This window comes from Callithrix jacchus, chromosome 2 (genome assembly GCF_049354715.1).
Source record: "Callithrix jacchus isolate 240 chromosome 2, calJac240_pri, whole genome shotgun sequence".
Taxonomy (NCBI): domain Eukaryota; kingdom Metazoa; phylum Chordata; class Mammalia; order Primates; family Cebidae; genus Callithrix; species Callithrix jacchus.
Genome location: NC_133503.1, coordinates 179517285 through 179535825, shown reverse-complemented (window position 1 = coordinate 179535825; position 18541 = coordinate 179517285).

Sequence of the window (18541 nt, the reverse complement as noted above, 5' to 3'; positions counted from 1 at the left end):
GAGAGGATTTATTAATTATGCCCCATCTCACATTGATTGAAGGTTAATTCTAGGGACATGTTTCTGGTATGACAGTTAAAAAACTGTCATTAAGAACATTTACCTCAGAGAGCAGCTGAATATTTCATAAGGCAGGTTCGCAGCTGGGCATAGAGCCTCATGTGTGTAATACAAGCAATTTTCAGGGCAAAGCCAGAGGATCGCTTGAGTTCAGAAATTCAAGACAAGCCTGGGCAACATAGTGAGACCCCATTTCTTCAAAAAGTTTTTTAAAAAGATTGGCATGGTAGTGCCCACATGTAATTTCATCTACTTGAGAGGCTGAGACAGGAGGATTACTTGAGCCTAGGAATTGGAGGCTGCAGTAAACTATGGTTGCATCATTGCACTGTCTAAAAATATAAGTAAAAATAAGGCATGTTTGAGCATGACTTAGCCTACTACTTGACATTTATCTTTCATTAATAATATTGTTTTGTTATTAAACTTACTTTTAAAGATCAGACATTAATAATGATAAGAGTTTCTTTTTTTGTATTTCCAACTTTTAAGTTCAGGGATACATGGGCAGGATGTGCAGGGTTGTTACATAGGTGAATGTGTACCATGGTGATTTGCTGCAAAGACCATCCCATGACCCAGGTATTAAGCCCAGCTATTCTTCCACGATCAGTGTTTCAATAAAAGCACCTGTATACACCACCTTGCTTTCTAACTACATTCCATTCCACAGCAGCAGAGAAATAGTTCATTGGTGATCATTTGTATTACAAAGAACATTATCAGGGACTATTTTGGAATTAGAGTTAATCTCTCAATTTCAGACATGGAAAAGGTACTTGCTATAATAAGATCTTTAAAATTTTAGTGTAGGTGTCACAAAACAAAAAGGTACAGTGTCTTTAAACCTTAAACAAATGACCTTTGTTTAACATCTTGTCAAAAGTTTTTTTTCTCGGGATATTATGACCCACTGAGAACAAGATTTTCTATTATTTTTATTTATACAGATCTTTCATAAAAGCATTTTTTTTACAGTTTTTCTAAGTTAACCTTCTTCTTTTTAAAGCTACAGACCATGAACACTTCAAACCTAATCTTTTTTGACCCTCAATTTTTTTTTCTCAGAAGAGTCAAAAAAGAATCACATCCTCCAATGTGAAAACCAGCATTTCTAACCCATCTTTTAACAACTGTGAATTGTGTGTTACTCTGTGTATGTTTACCTTTTTTTCAGGTGGTAAAGAGGGAAGGAGGGTTAATGTGAAGATTTAATAAGTGAAGGTAACATAGAAAAAATAAGTAATATAAAATAAGTTAATATTTGAAGAGACTCCAGAAAGCGGCAACCTCATTTTTTATGAATTAAGAGATGACAAAAAAAAGTTTAAGAGCATATGAAACAAAAATATGTTTGTCATGTAGATTTTAGTTTTTAATATGTATTCATTATGATTATAATATTTAAATACAAAACCTTAGAAATTAAAATAATTTTATATATAGGAAGTTTAGAATAATATTGATAAAATGGAACAATATATCTATATTTAGCCAGATAATTCTGAAATCAATATTTATTATACTGTATCAGTTTACAATTTTGAGGGGAAAACTACAAGTTCAGTTTTTAGATTGAACATACACATGTTAATTTGAAAAAAAGGCATTAAGATTAAGAGAAATAAATTTTGTGGGAAAATAAAAATGAATGAGCTGAATTACTAATGAAGCATTTCTGTTTTATTTCTGTCCTTTGAAATGTTTTTGATAGTATGCATGTTCTGATATTCAATATTGATAATGTCTGCAAAGTTAAATATGAAAAATAAATGAAAACGAATGTATCTTTTGCATGTGTGTGTGTGTTCTCTTATATTATAAAGAGGTGAATCAAAAGCAAGATGAAAAGGCATTATAATGCTGAGTGGCAGAATGTGGCACAAGAGTTCCCTCAAGTGTGTAATACTGCCTACAGGGAGACCAAATGCATTAGGATGTATTTATATTGACAAAGGAGTCATTCTTCCCAGTGTTTAGAAGACTAATTCTGCCATGACCCACATAACAAATTACTGTTTTCTGACCTCCTTGAAACAAGAATGTGGTAAAGTAAATCCAGTGGAGCTGATGTAGTAGAGACACTTTCACCACAACAACATGTCTGCAGGGCGCAAAGACAGCACCCCCCTTATTTCCTGTGCCACTAAAGCACTCGATAAAGAGTCTTATCACCTTGATGCCAGAGCTCCTTTATCAAGAGACAGAAAAAGGAAATGCTGTGTTACCACAGTGGCATGTTATTTTCTGAAGAGTTGAGATTACTAAATGAAAGAAAGAATTCATACAACCTGGAAGGAATTCTTTTGTTATGATGCAGTATATCCAGCCATCAGCTTGAATTACGAGGGGATTTTTTTCTCATTATTTCACATTCTGTCATCCTTCCTACCTTGTAGAGCTCAGCCAATAGTTGATAAAAGTCCTTCCCTCTTCAGTCGTCTCACTTGCCCCGAACAAGTACATTTTATTCAAAGCACACACAGTATACATTTTTAATGATAACAAATATAATTTGTTTTATAATGTATTGCTGTTTCTTAAGGATAATATTTGCCTTAAAACAGCAGATTTTTCTTACAATGCTCTTATCTTTCATGGATCAATTTCCTATTAACATTCTTGTAGAATTATTAAATGAGAATTTTTATGTGATTGATTATCCTGGAGCACAGATGTTAAAAATAATATTCAAACATACCTGGACTTGAAATAATTTCGTTGTAAAAATACATGTAAAATATAATATCATTTTAAAAATGTTATTCAAAGTAAATAAACGTCATCCTGAGACATTGTATAGTAATTTTTCAAAAATAAAAACCTAAGAACTTTTAGTGCTTAGTAAGTACTTCTTGTTACTGTCGCTGAGCAGGCAGTTCTATATTCACTTAGAATAACTAAAGTAATATTTGGTCATTTTTCTAATAGCCAATAAAGTACTGAATCTTACACACCACCAGACAGCTTAAAAACTAAGCCCATTAATTGTTACTCTTAATATTTCATTTAATACTTTACTGCTGAATGCAGTCAGGAGAAAAGCAGTGGTTTGTAACTTTTATTTTGATATATACTTTCTGGATTTAATTCTTACCAAATTGATTTTGCAAGAAAGTTGTTTCTGGCATGTTTGCTCACAATGCCTTAAATTAATAACAATGTTGGGGAAAAAGTGCAGCATTCATGAGGATTGTTCAAGGCAAAAACTCTGATATCTGATAAACTTTTTCTCACCATGAAAACACCTTTAATGAAAGCATTGAAAGTATCACAGTTTGATCTCACTAGTAATATTTCAAAGTGCAAAAGATTTAAAATAGTCATATTTGTATAAATAAATTATTATTATTTTTTTAATTTTTTATTGGATTTTAGGTTTTGGGGTACATGAGCAGAGCATGCAAGACAGTTGCGTAGGTACACACATGGCAGTGTGCTTTTCTTTCCTTCTCCCCTTCACCCACATTTGGCATTTCTCCCCAGACTATCCCTCCCCACCTCCCCCTCCCACTGGCCCTCCCCTTTCCCCCCCAATAGACCCCAGTGTTTAGTACTCGCCTTTCTGTGTCCATGTGTTCTCATTTTTCATCACCCACCTATGAGAGAATATGCGGTGTTTCATTTTCTGTTCTTGTGTCAGTTTGCTGAGGATGACATTCTGCAGATTCATCCATATCCGTACAAACGACACAAACTCATCAATTCTGATTGCTGCATAATATTTCATGGTGTATATGTGCCACATTTTTCCAATCCAGTCTATTATCAATGGGCATTTTGGTTGATTCCAGGTCTTTGCTATTGTAAACAGTGCTGCAATGAACATTTGTGTACATGTGTCCTTATAGTAGAACGATTTATAGTCTTTTGGATATATACCCAGTAATGGGATTGCTGGGTCAAATGGAATTTCTATTTCTAAGGCCTTGAGGAATCGCCACACTGTCTTCCACAATGGTTGAACTAATTTACACTCCCACCAACAGTGTAAAAGTGTTCCTTTTTCTCCACATCCTCTCCAGCATCTGTTGTCTCCCGATTTTTTAATGATCGCCATTCTAACTGGCATGAGATGGTATCTCAATGTGGTTTTGATTTGCATCTCTCTGATGACCAGTGACGATGAGTATTTTTTCATATGATTGTTGGCCTCATATATGTCTTCTTTCGTAAAGTGTCTATTCATATCCTTTGCCCACTTTTGAATGGGCTTGTTTGTTTTTTTCCTGTAAATCCATTTGAGTTCTTTGTAAATTCTGGATATCAGCCCTTTGTCAGATGGGTAAACTGCAAAAATTTTTTCCCATTCTGTTGGTTGCTGATCCACTCTAGTGACAGTTTCTTTTGCTGTGCAGAAGCTGTGGAGTTTCATTAGGTCCCATTTATCTATTTTGGCTTTTGTTGCCAATGCTTTTGGTGTTTTGTTCATGAAGTCCTTGCCTACTCCTATGTCCTGGATAGTTTTGCCTAGATTTCCTTCTAGGGTTTTTATGGTGCCAGGTCTTATGTTTAAGTCTTTAATTCATCTGGAGTTAATTTTAGTGTAAGGTGTCAGGAAGGGGTCCAGTTTCTGCTTTCTGCACATGGCTAGCCAGTTTTCCCAACACCATTTGTTAAACAGGGAATTCTTTCCCCCTTGCTTGTTTTTGTCAGGTTTATCAAAGATTGTATAGTTGTAGATATGTTGTGTTGCCTCCGGTGCCTCTGTTTTGTTCCATTGGTCTATATCTCTGTTTTGGTACCAGTACCATGCTGTTTTGATTACTGTAGCCTTGTAGTATAGTTTGAAATCCGGTAGTGTGATGCCCCTCGCTGTGTTCTTTTTGCTTAGAATTGACTTGGCTATGCGGGCTCTCTTTTGGTTCCATATGAAGTTCATGGTGATTTTTTCCAGTTCTGTGAAGAAAGTCAATGGTAGCTTGATGGGGATAGCGTTGATTCTGTAAATTACTTGGGCAGTATAGCCATTTTCACGATGTTAATTCTTCCTAACCATGAACATGGAATGTTTCTTCATCTGTTTGTGTCCTCTCTGATTTCATTGAGCAGTGGTTTGTAGTTCTCCTTGAAGAGGTCCCTTACGTTCCTTGTGAGTTGTATTCCAAGGTATTTTATTCTTTTTGTAGCAATTGTGAATGGCAGTTTGTTCTTGATTTGGCTTTCTTTAAGTCTGTTATTGGTGTATAGGAATGCTTGTGATTTTTGCACGTTGATCTTATATCCTGAGACTTTGCTGAAGTTGCTTATCAGTTTCAGGAGTTTTTGGGCTGAGGTGATGGGGTCTTCTAGGTATACTATCATGTGGTCTGCAAATAGAGACAATTTGGCTTCCACCTTTCCTATTTGAATACCCTTTATTTCTTTTTCTTGCCTGATTGCTCTGGCTAGAACTTCCAGAACTATATTGAATAGGAGTGTTGAAAGAGGGCATCCTTATCTAGTGCCAGATTTCAAAGGGAATGCTTCCAGTTTTTGCCCATTCAGTATGATATTGGCTGTTGGTTTGTCATAAATAGCTTTTATTACTTTGAGATACGTTCCATCGATACCGAGTTTATTGAGGGTTTTTAGCATAAAGGGCTGTTGAATTTTGTCAAATGCCTTCTCTGCGTCAATTGAGATAATCATGTGGTTTTTGTTTTTGGTTCTGTTTATGTGGTGAATTACGTTTATAGACTTGCGTATGTTGAACCAGCCTTGCATCCCCGGGATGAATCCTACTTGATCATGGTGAATAAGTTTTTTGATTTGCTGTTGCATTCGGCTTGCCAATATTTTATTGAAGAATTTTGCATCTATGTTCATCATGGATATTGGCCTGAAGTTTTCTTTTCTTGTTGGGTCTCTGCCGGGTTTTGGTATCAGGATGATGTTGGTCTCATAAAATGATTTGGGAAGGATTCCCTCTTTTTGGATTGTTTGAAATAGTTTTAGAAGGAATGGTACCAGCTCCTCCTTGTGTGTCTGGTAGAATTCGGCTGTGAACCCGTCTGGACCTGGGCTTTTTTTGTGTGGTAGGCTCTTAATTGCTGCCTCGACTTCTGACCTTGTTATTGGTCTATTCATAGTTTCAGCTTCCTCCTGGTTTAGGCTTGGGAGGACACAGGAGTCCAGGAATTTATCCATTTCTTCCAGGTTTACTAGTTTATGTGCATAGAGTTGTTTGTAATATTCTCTGATAATGGTTTGAATTTCTGTGGAATCTGTGGTGATTTCCCCTTTATCATTTTTTATTGCATCTATTTGGTTGTTCTCTCTTTTCTTTTTAATCAATCTGGCTAGTGGTCTGTCTATTTTGTTGATCTTTTCGGAAAACCAGCTCTTGGATTTATTGATTTTTTGAAGGGTTTTTCGTATCTCAATCTCCTTCAGTTCAGCTCTGATCTTAGTTATTTCTTGTCTTCTGCTGGGTTTTGAGTTTTTTTGATCTTGCTCCTCTAGCTCTTTCAATTTTGATGATAGGGTGTCAATTTTGGATCTCTCCATTCTCCTCATATGGGCACTTATTGCTATATACTTTCCTCTAGAGACTGCTTTAAATGTGTCCCAGAGGTTCTGGCATGTTGTGTCTTCGTTCTCATTGGTTTCGAAGAACTTCTTTATTTCTGACCTCATTTCATTGTTTACCCAGTCAACATTCAAGAGTCAGTTGTTCAGTTTCCATAAAGCTGTGCGGTTCTGGGTTGGTTTCTGTATTCTGAGTTCTAACTTGATTGCACTATGGTCTGAGAGGCTGTTTGTTATGATTTCAGTTGTTTTGCATTTGCTGAGCAGTGCTTTACTTCCAATTATGTGGTCAATTTTTGAGTTGGTGTGATGGAGTGCTGAGAAGAATGTATATTCTGTGGATTTGGGGTGGAGAGTTCTGTAAATGTCTATCAGGTTTGCTTGCTCCAGGTCTGAGTTCAAGCCCTGGATATCCTTGTTGATTTTCTGTCTGGTTGATCTGTCTAATATTGACAGTGGAGTGTTAAAGTCTCCCACTATTATTGTGTGGGCGTCTAAGTCTCTTTGTAAGTCATTATGAACTTGCCTTATGTATCTGGGTGCTCCTGCATTGGGTCCATATATGTTTAGGATCGTTAGCTCTTCTTGTTTTATCGATCCTTTTACCAGTATGTAATGGCCTTCTTTGTCTCTTTTGATCTTTGTTGCTTTAAAGTCTATTTTATCAGAGATGAGAACTGCAAATCCTGCTTTTTTTTGCTCTCCATTTGCTTGGTAAATCTTTCTCCATCCCTTTATTTTGAGCCTTTGTGTATCCTTGCATGTGAGATGGGTTTCCTGGATACAGCACACTGATGGGTTTTGGATTTTTATTCAATTTGCCAGTCTGTGTCTTTTGATTGGTGCATTTAGTCCATTTACATTTAGGGTTAATATTGTTATGTGTGAATTTGATACTGCCATTTTGATGCTAAGTGGCTGTTTTGCCTGTTAGTTGTTGTAGAATCTTCATTATGTTGATGCTCTTTAACTTTTAGTGTGATTTTGGAATGGCTGGTACTGGTTGTTCCTTTCTATGTGTAGTGCCTCTTTCAGGAGCTCTTGTAAAGCAGGCCTGGTGGTGACAAAATCTCTGAGTACTTGCTTGTTCGCAAAGGATTTTATTTTACCTTCACTTCTGAAGCTTAGTTTGGCTGGATATGAAATTCTGGGATGAAAGTTCTTTTCTTTAAGAATGTTGAATATTGGCCCCCACTCTCTTCTGGCTTGTAGTGTTTCTGCCGAGAGATCTGCTGTGAGTCTGATGGGCTTTCCTTTGTGGGTAACTCGACCTTTCTCTCTGGCTGCCCTTAGTATTTTCTCCTTTTTTTCAACCTTGTTGAATCTGACGATTATGTGCCTTGGGGTTGCTCTTCTTGCAGAATATCTTTGTGGTGTTCTCTGTATTTCCTGCATTTGAGTGTTGGCCTGTCTTGGTAGGTGGGGGAAGTTTTCCTGGATGATGTCCTGAAGAGTATTTTCCAACTTGGATTCATTCTCTTCGTCCCCTTCTGGTACACCTATCAAACGTAGGTTAGGTCTTTTCACATAGTCCCACATTTCTTGGAGACTTTGTTCATTCCTTTTTGCGCTTTTTTCTCTAATCTTGGTTTCTCGTTTTATTTCATTGAGTTTGTCTTCGACTTCAGATATTCTTTCTTCTGCTTGGTCAATTCGGCTATTGAAGCTTGTGTATGCTTCGCGAAGTTCTTGTATTTTGTTTTTCAGCTCCTTTAATTCTTTTATATTCCTCTCTAAGTTATCCATTCTTGTTATCATTTCCTCATATCTTTTTTTAAGTTCCTTAGTTTCTTTGCATTGATTTAATACATGTTCTTTTAGCTCACAAAAGTTTCTCATTATCCACCTTCTGAAGTCTAATTTCGTCATTTCGTCACAGTCATTCTTCGTCCAACTTTGCTCCCTTGCTGGTGAGGAGTTTAGGTCCTTTCTAGGAGGCGAGGTGTTCTGGTTTCGGGTGTTTTCCTCCTTTTTTCGCTAGTTTCTTCCCATCTTTGTGGGTTTATCTGCTTGTCGTCTGCGTAGTTGCTGACTTTTCGATTGGGTCTCTGAGTGGACACCCAGAATGTTGATGATGAAGTATTTCTGTTACTTGGTTTTCCTTTACCAGCCTAGCCCCTTCGCTGTACGACTGCTGAGGTCCACTCCAGGCCCTGCTTGTTTGGGGTGCACCTCTAGCAGCTGTGGCACAGTGAGGGATGCTACCTGTTTCTTTTTCTGTTATCTTTGTCCCAGGATGATGCCTGCCAAATGTCAGTCTTTTGGATATAGAGGGGTCAGGGAGCTGCTTGAGGAGACAGTCTGTACTTTTTTGGAGCTCAATTGCTGAGCTGTGAGCTCTGTTGTTCATTCAGGGCTGTTAGGCTGCTATGTTTGATTCTGCTGCAACAGAGCTCATTAAAAAAAAACCCTTTTTTTCTCAAATGCTCTGTGTTGGGGTGTTTGGGCTTTATTTTTCGATGTCCGATGAGGTGTCCTGCCCAGCTAGAAGGCAGACTAGCCACTGTTTGGCTGCTGAGGCTCTGCCCTGCTGTTGTGTGATTCGCCCTGTTCCTGCAGGCTCTGCTGTGGTCTCCGCCACGCCCTGTGGTGGAGTCTCTTCGCTGTAGCGTGTTGCCTCAGCAATGGCATGCTGCGTCAGCAGTGGGCGTGTATCTCAGTAGGGACGTGTTGCCTCGGCAACGGCTGGCTGCCTCAGTAGTGGGCGTGTATCTCAGTAGGGACGGGTTGCCTCGGCAACGGCTGGCTGCGTCAGCAGTGGGTGTGTATCTCAGTTGGGGCGGGTTGCCTCGGTAGTGGTGGACGCCCCTCCCCCACAGAGTGTCTTGGACCGTCTGCTCGGGATAGTTTGAAATTGCGGTTTTGTTCATCCCACCGGGTGTCCCAAACGATCTGTCCCTGCAATCCCCTGGGCTGGCCTACTGTCCAAGTCTCCTTCAGTCTCAAGTCCAGCCCTCTCAAGTCTCAGGTTGCCGGTTCAACAGGGCACCCGGACAAGCGCGCCCTGTGGGGATTGCTGGGTAGGGCCGGCCACTGCCCCGTCTGCCGGCTTCACCAGGCAGACCTACTGCCTGGCGTCCCGTGTCTTTTTTATACTTGGGAGTTTCCCCATTCTGTGGGCAACAAAGATCAGTCTGGAAATGCAGCTCCGACTCACCGTTTGCGGATTCAACGAGAGCTCCAATCCTGGGTTGTTCTCACAGCGCCATCTTGAGTCCTCATCAATTATTATTATTTTTTTAAATGCATTTTTGGCCAGACACAGTGGCTCATGCCTGTAATCCCAGTGCTTTGGGAGGCCGAGGTGGGTGGATTACAAGGTCAGGAATTCAAGACCAGACTGGCCAACATGGTGAAACACCATCTCTACTTAAAAAAATGCCAACATTAGCTGGGCATGCTGGCTTATTCCTGTAATCTCAACTACTTTGGAGGCTGAGGCAGGAAAATTGCTTGAACTGGGACCTGGGAGGCGGAGGTTGCAGTGAGCCAAGATCACACCACTGAACTCCAACCTGGGCTACAGAGCAAGACTCCACCTCAAAAAAAAATTCATTTATATTTAGATTTAGGAGTTACACATATGTATTTATATATTTGGGGGGATTTATATACATATAATTGGAATATGTGTAATACATGTGTGTGTACATACATATACATATAATATGTGTAATATCCTAAAGACAAACCCATCCCATTAACCAAAGAATTTGCTGTGCATTGTAGATTGTCAAAACATAATATTGAATGTGAACGAAGCAAAAAAATAATTTGGAGATGGATAGCAACTTCAATCACCCTAGAGAAAAATACCTGCTAGGAGAGAATTTTGTTCTCCAAAAATTCATATGTTAATGATGAAACCCCAGTGGGACCACATTAGGAGATAGCTTTTAAAGCAGTAGTTAAGATTTAGGGATGTAAAGGACCTCTCCAATGAGAACTACAAACCACTGCTCAAGGAAGTAAGAGAGGACACAAACAGATAGAAAAACATTCCATGCCCATTGTTAGGAGGAAATCAATATCATGAAAATGGCCATATGGCCCAAAGTAATTATAGATTCAACACTATCTCTATCAAGCTACCATTGACCTTCTTCACAGAACTGGAAAAAATCACCTTAATTTTCATATGGAACCAAAAAGAGCCCGCATAGCCAAGACAATGCTAAGCCACAAAAAACAAAGCTGGAGGCTTTATGCTACCTGACTTAAGCTATGCTACAAGGCTACAGTAATCAAAACACCATGGTACTGGTACCAAAACAAAGATATAGACCAATGAAACACAACAGAGGCTTCCGAAGAAATGCCACACATCTACAACCACCTGATATTTGACAAACCTGGGAAAAACGAGCAGTGTTGAAAGGATTCCCTGTTTAATAAATGGTTTAGGGAAAACTGGTTATTCATGTGCAGAAAGCTGAATCAGGACACATTTCTTACACCATATAAAAAATTAGCTCCAGATGGATTAAAGATTTAAACTGAAGACCTAACACCATAAAAAACCTAGACAAAAACCTAGGCAACACCATTCAGGACATAGGCATAGGCAGGGACTTCATGGCTAAAACACCAAAAACAATGGCAACAAAAGGCAAAATGGACAAATGGGATCTAATTAAACTTAAGAGCTTCTGCACAGGAAAAGAGATTATGATTAGTGTGAACAGCAACCAACAGAATGGGGAAAAAAATGAAATCTACCTATCTGACAAAAGGCTAATATCAAGAATCTACAAAGAACTGAAACAAATTTACAGGAAAAAGACAAACAACCTCAGCAAAATGTGGATGAAGGATATGAACAGACACTTCTCAAAAGAAGACATTTATGCAGCCAACAAACATATGAGAAAATGCTCATCACTAGTCATTAGAGAACTGCAAATCAAAATCACATTGAGATACCATCTCACACCAGTTAGAATGGTGATCATTAAAAAATCTGAAGACAACAGATGCTGGAGAGGATGCAGAAAAATAGAACACTTCTACATCGTTGGTCAGAGTCTAAATTAGTTCAACCATTATGGAAGACTGTGTGGTGATTCCTCAGGAATCTACATATAGAAATTCCATTTGACCAAGTAATACCATCACTGGGTATATAGGTATATAAATTGTTCTATTATAAAGACACATACACATGTATGTTCATTGCAGCACTGTTTAGAATAGCAAAGACTTGGAACCAACCCGAATGCCCATCAATGATAGAGTAGATAAAGAAAATGTGGCACATATACACCATGGAATACTAGCATCTATAAAAAAGGATGAGTTCATGTACTTTGTGGGAAAGTACATGAAAGAAGCTGGAAACCACTCTTGTTAGCAGACTAGCACAAGAACAGAAAACCAAGCACCACATGTTCTCACTCATAAGTGGGTGTTGAACAATGAGAACACAGGGACACAGGGAGGGTAACATCACATGCCAGGGCCTGTTGGGGTATGGGAGAGCTTGGGGAGGGTTAGTGGAGGGTGGGAGGATTGGAGAGGGATAACATTAGGAGAAATACCTAATGTAGTTGATGGGGAGATAGATGCAGCAAACCATCATGGCATGAGTATACCTATGTAACAATCCTGTATGATCTGCACACAGACCCCAGACTTTAAAGTATAATTAAAAAAAAGAGCTAGATAAAATTAAATGAAGTCATAAGTTTGGTGATCTAGTCCAAAATATGTGTTTCCTCAGAAGAAAAGCGGGAGACACAGGAAATATACATGAAGAGACCACATGAGGACATAGTGAAAAGGCAGCCATATGCAAACGAAGGATAGAAGCCTCAGGAGAAACCAACTCTGCTGGCGCCTTGATCTTACACTTCTAGCCTCCACAAATGTGAAAAAATTAATTTCTATTGTTTAAGCCAGAGAGTCTGTGGTTTTTTTTTTACAGCAGCCTTAGCAAACTAATATAATACCAAACCACTCTTACCAAAATGGATGTATTTCAAAACACATTTTATTCAAATCTCTTGATTGTGCTACTTAGAACTTTTTGTAGTTCTTGTGTAGCAATATGCAAGACATATATACCTTACATAATTTTCAGGGTATTTTAAACATGCATGTGTTGGGTTAGAAAATAATAAAAAGTGTTGACATTTGGTAAAATGTTAGAAAAAATGCTTCTGTTGCATTGTGTCTCTGAAAACAGATGCTATTACTTGCTATTTTCTTGACTTAGCCTTTTATTTCAAAAAAGTATATATATGAATAGCACTTGCCTATCTATCCACAACCTTCCTACTTGGTTTTATTCATTCCCCTTAAACCAAGCAAATTGGGAAAGGACTGAGTCATAATACTTTAAGCTTCACAAGAAAATTGTACCTTCTTCTTTCTGTAAGTGTTTTGGGTAGGAACAGGCATGTAGGAAGTTCTGACCAATACTGCACACATTAAAGTTCGCTGATATTTCTTAAGAAAGGTTTATTAGAATAGCAAAGAAGGGGAAAATAATGAAGGAAAGACATTCTTTCCCCTGACACTTGCTGTGTTTGGATAAGAGCATAAATAATAAAACTATGGCAGCCATTTATGAACATGAGTAGACAAATCTGAGTTTGAAAGCCCACATGGTACTATAGGACAGAAAAAATATGGGGAGAACTTGACCCTAGATGGCATCAGTGAGTTGCTGAAATGACCAGCTATGGTACTTCCTTACTTCTGGATTCTACAGAACATATATATATATATGTATGTACATATACATGTATATATATGTATATGTATATGTGTGTGTGTGTGTGTGTGTGTGTGTATATATATATATATGCAAGCAACCAATAGAATAGGAAAAAATTTTTGCAATCTACCCATCTGACAAAGGGCTAGTACCCAATCATGTGCAGAAAGCTGAAACTGGATACTCAACTGGAATCCAGAAGTAAGGAATAAATATGTCATATATATGTATACACACACAGACACACACACACACACATACAATCCTGAATTTTGAGGGATTTTTACTTATTTTCTCTATCATTTACACCCAACATAGCCTATACTAATAGCTCAATATATTCAAAATATACCATTCAAAAGACCAGGCTGTTTTTTTGTACATTAACTTAATAAACCCAATTGCCTAGGAAGTGTAAAATATTTTAATCTCCATTTTACAAGTAAAAGATATTAAAACTAAGATTTTGAAAATTAAGAAATATGACAAGGTAAGAGCATAATGTTAACTCAAGTGGCTCTAATGATGGAGTGCCATATGTAAGTTTCTTTTATTAAATATATTTTCTAAGTTTCCTTCATTAATTGGATATTGCCAGATAAGGCATATGTTTGGTTTCTATATTATTCATGTAGTGATTAGAAATAATTATGTAATTACTTTTTTCAATTTGACATTTTATTGATAATTTACTACATGTAAATTTTGTGGGCTATAAATAAAACCCGCCCTCACACCATGGGTTATTTCAAACTGTAATGAATGGACAAAATATAAAATTATATAAATTAATATTGAAATATTCTAGTTACATTCAAAATATTACATGTGCCCAGTGGGGGTCAGGGGGAAATTATCTCCAACTTTGGTTGGTAAAAGTTAGGTAGTGGTGGAAATATTGATGCCAGTATTAAAGAAATGTTTACATTTTCAAAATGTAAATTAGAGTATCACCTATCAGACAAAATGAAGTAACAGTGGTCAGATTTACCTTTTCAGCAGAAACAACTAAAATAATAGGAGAAATATCTGATATTCAAGATATCAAATAGCTATTAATAAAGACAGGTATCCCTGAAAAACAGAAAACAATTGAAGTGAGCTTAAGACATACCCTCAACTTACTGACTGGAGAAATTTTCTAGGATGCACAGCAAGGAATCAAAGCCAGGAAAAGTCAAGAAATCTCCCTAAGATGATGGGATGGAGCTTCATAGAAATCCGAGTAGCTAAAGTAAACAGGATAGTATAGAAGAAAGAGGTTCACAGATAAAGAACTTTAGATATTCCCTCATATATTATGAGTACTCCTCAAGTATTTAGATGATTGCAAATTAGTATGTGTATTTAAAGAAACTCCTTAAGGCAGGGAAAAGAGCAAACTAAAATAACTATGGACAACTGTCCTCCAAGCTCACAAATAATGCCAGGAATAGTGCTTGGTCCCAACAGCTAGAATGAAAAACCTCATAATTCAGGTAGCATTAATTAGAGTACTAAAAAAGGTCTTGGCTTAGTAGTGTGGAAATTTAAAAAAAAAAAAAGATTTTTTTTAAAGGAAGGTCTGGGTCTCATTGAGAAATTGTAAATCAAGACTTAAAAAGGTTTAGCTGCCCATTAGCTTGCCTAAGTCCTATAAATATATCTCAGGAGTATTTACAGAAATGCAAAAATATCTGTATACATTAAAATTGGAATTGCAATGGCTGGTATCCAGTAAAAATTTACCAGAGCTATAAAAATGCAGGAAAACAAAATCTATAATGAGGGTAAAAAAGAATGAATCCAAAGCAATAAACAATAATACATGTAACAAAATTAGTAGACAGAAACATTAAAAGAAGTGCCATAACTTTAATCCACATATTCACAAAGTTATAGATGGAACATATTAAGTAGATATATGGGTTATATAAAAACCTTCATATTGTACATTGTATATGACTAACATATTAATGTTGAATAAGAAATACTAGAAAATGTGAAGACGTACAAAGGTTGGAAGACAATTCTCCATTGTTTCTCATATTACGGCGTGTCTTTTGAACGATGGCCTAATTACCTTTTCTTACGGACTATCTTTTCAAGGATGCTGGTATGTGAACAGACGTTGGTGACAAAGCTAATGTTTTCTACTGAAGCAAATAGTAAGAATATTTATTTCCCATTCCAAAAGATTCAAATTCTCTAAGTTTATGTTATGCAACTCCCTGTGTGTATAAGTGACATCTTGCCTTCTTCATGACACTTAAGGAACTGGGCTTGAAGAATCAGTAAAAATGCTAATATATTATCCATTATTCTATTAGTCTGTTCTCACATTACTGTAAGGAAATACTTGAAACTGGGTAATTTATTTAACAAATGATATTTAACTGATTTTGATTTTGTAGGCTCTACAGGAAGCATTCTGTGGGCATCTGCTTGGCTTCTGGGGAAGTCCCAGGAAACTTACAATTATGATTGAAGGTGAAGGGGGAGGAGGCAGTTCACATGGGCATGGTAGTAGAAAAAAAGTGAGTAGGGGAAGGTAGGAAATACTTTTAAACTGGAACTCACTCACTATCAAAAGGATAGTAGAAACAAGATGGTGCTAAATCATTCATGAGAAATCTGCCCCCGTGATCCAATCACCTCCCACCAGGCCCATCTCCAATACTGGGGATCACATTTCAAAATGAGGCTTGGGCAGAGACACACATCTAAACTATGTCAGTTACTATTTTTGTGACGAATAAGATTTCTTGATCCCTGACCCAGGAGTCTGGTTTTCTACCAGCGTAATTAAACTGTGACAAGTTAAATTGGCAGCATGTAAGTGAGATAAAATCTCACTCTCTTAGCAGTTTTTGACAGTTATATAAAAGTGTATGAGACTGAAAGAAACATAAGTTTCTGAAAAGTAAAAATAGGCATTTTGGGGAGTAACTAATGTTATTTGACATGGTTTGCCTCTGTGTCCCCTTCCAAATCTCATGTTGAGTTGTAAACTCCAATGTGGAGGGAAGTATCTGGTGGGATGTGATTGGATCATGGGGGCCAATTCCCCCATGCTATTCTCATGATAGTGAATGAGGTCTCCTGAGATCCGGTTGTTTAAAAATGTGTAGCACTTCTCCAGTCATTCTCTTTCCCTCCTGATGCTATGTGAAAATATTCTTGCTTCCCTTTCACCTTTCTGAATGTCTGTAATTTTCTAAGGCCTTCCAAGAAATGCTTCCTGGACAGTCTGCAGAACTGTGAGTCAACAAAACCTCTTTTCTTTATAAACCCTTAAGTCTCAGGTAGCTCTTCACAGCAATATAAGAACAGACTAATACAAAAAATTGGTATTGGAGTGAGGCATTGCTATAAGATACCTGAAAATATAGGAGTAAATTTGGAACTGGCTAATGCACAGAGATTAAAAGAGTTTGGAGGGATCAGTAGAAGACAGAAAGATGAGAGAACATTTAGAACTTCCTGTTGAGTGGTTGTGACCAAAATGCTGATATTAACATGGACAGTGAAGTCCAAGCTGATGTGCTCAAAAGGAAGGAGGAACTTACTGGGATCTGGAGTAAAGGTCACTCTGGCTATGCTGTAGCAAAGGGACTGGTAGCATTGTGCTCCTGAATTAAGAATCTGTGAAACTTTGAACTCGAGAGTGATGATTTAGGGTATGTGTTCAAATAAATTGATAAGCAGCAAGGCATTCAAGATGTGTTTATGCAAAAAGCCTATGCTAGTTTGCATAAACAAATAAATGACCTAAAACTAGAACTTATACTTAAAATGAAAGCAGGGCTTAAATGTTTGGAAAATTTGCAGCCCAACTATGTGGTAGAAGAAGAAATTAAATATTTTCTGAGGACAAATTCAAGGCTGTAGAAATTTGCATATGTAAAAAAAAGTCAACTGTTAATACTCAGGACAGTGGAGAAATGTCTCTAAGGTATTTCAGAGGCATTCCTGGCAGCCCCTTCCATCATAGGCCTAGAGGCCTAGGAAGAGAAAAGGGTCTCCTGTGTCAACCCTGGAAACTGAGGTTCTTTGCAACCTTGGAACATGGTTTCCTGTGTCCCAGCCACCCCAGATTCAGCTGTGGCTAAAAGGGGCCAAAGTGCAGCTTGGGCAGTGGCCTTGGAGGATGCAAGCCCCAAGCCTTGGTAGCTTCCATATGGTGTTGAACTTCTGGGTGTGCAGAAGGCAAGAGTCAAGGTTTGGGAGCCTCTGCCTAGATTTCACAGGATGTATCAAAACACCTGAATGTTCAGATAGAAGTCTGCTGCAAGGATGAAGCCCTCATGAAGAACCTCTACTAGTGCAGTGTAGAGGGGAAATGTGGGGTTGCTATCCCACACAGGTTCCCCACTGGAGAACTGCCTAGTGAAGCTATGAGGTCACTGTCCTCCAGACCCCAGAATGGAAGATCCATCAACAGCTTGCATCCTGTGCCTGGAAAAGCAGCAGACACTCAACTCCAGTCCATGAAAGCAGCTGTCAGGGCTGTACCCTGCATATCGACAAGAGCAGAGCTGCCCAAGGCTTTTGGAGCCCACCCCTTGCATCACTGTGGCCTGATTGTAAGACACAGAGTCAAAAGAGATTACTTTGGGACATTCAGATTTAATGACTGCCCTGCTGGGGCAGGCTTATAGCCCCATTTTTTGGCCAATTGTCCCTTTTGGAATACCAGCATTTACCCAATGCCTATACCCCTATTATATCTTGAAAGTAACTAACTTGGTTTTTATTTTCCAATAAACAGGGGAGACTTGCCTTGTCTCAGATGAGCCTTTGGACTTGGACTTTTGAGTTGATGCTGGAATGAGTTAAGAATTTTTGGGACTCTTGGGAAAAAATGATTGTGATTTAAAATATGAAAAGTACATAAGACTTGTGAAGGGCCACTGTGGAATAATATGTTATACCTCTATGTTCCCACCCAAATCTCATGTAAAATTGTAATTCTCAATATCGGTGGAGGGGACTGGTAGGAGGTTATTGGATCATGGAGGCAGATTTTCCCTTTGCTATTCTTGTGATAGTAAATAAGTTCTTACATTAGATTTGTGAGGGGCTATGGTTAAATAATACATTTTGCCTATGTGTCCCCACACAAATCTCATGTCAAATTGTAATTCCCAATATTGGTAGAAGGATCTGGTAGGAGGTGATTGCATCATGGGGGCAGATTTCCCCTTGCTGTTCTTGTGACAGGAATGAGTTCTTATGAGATTTAAGTTTTTAAAAGTGTGTAACACTTCCTTC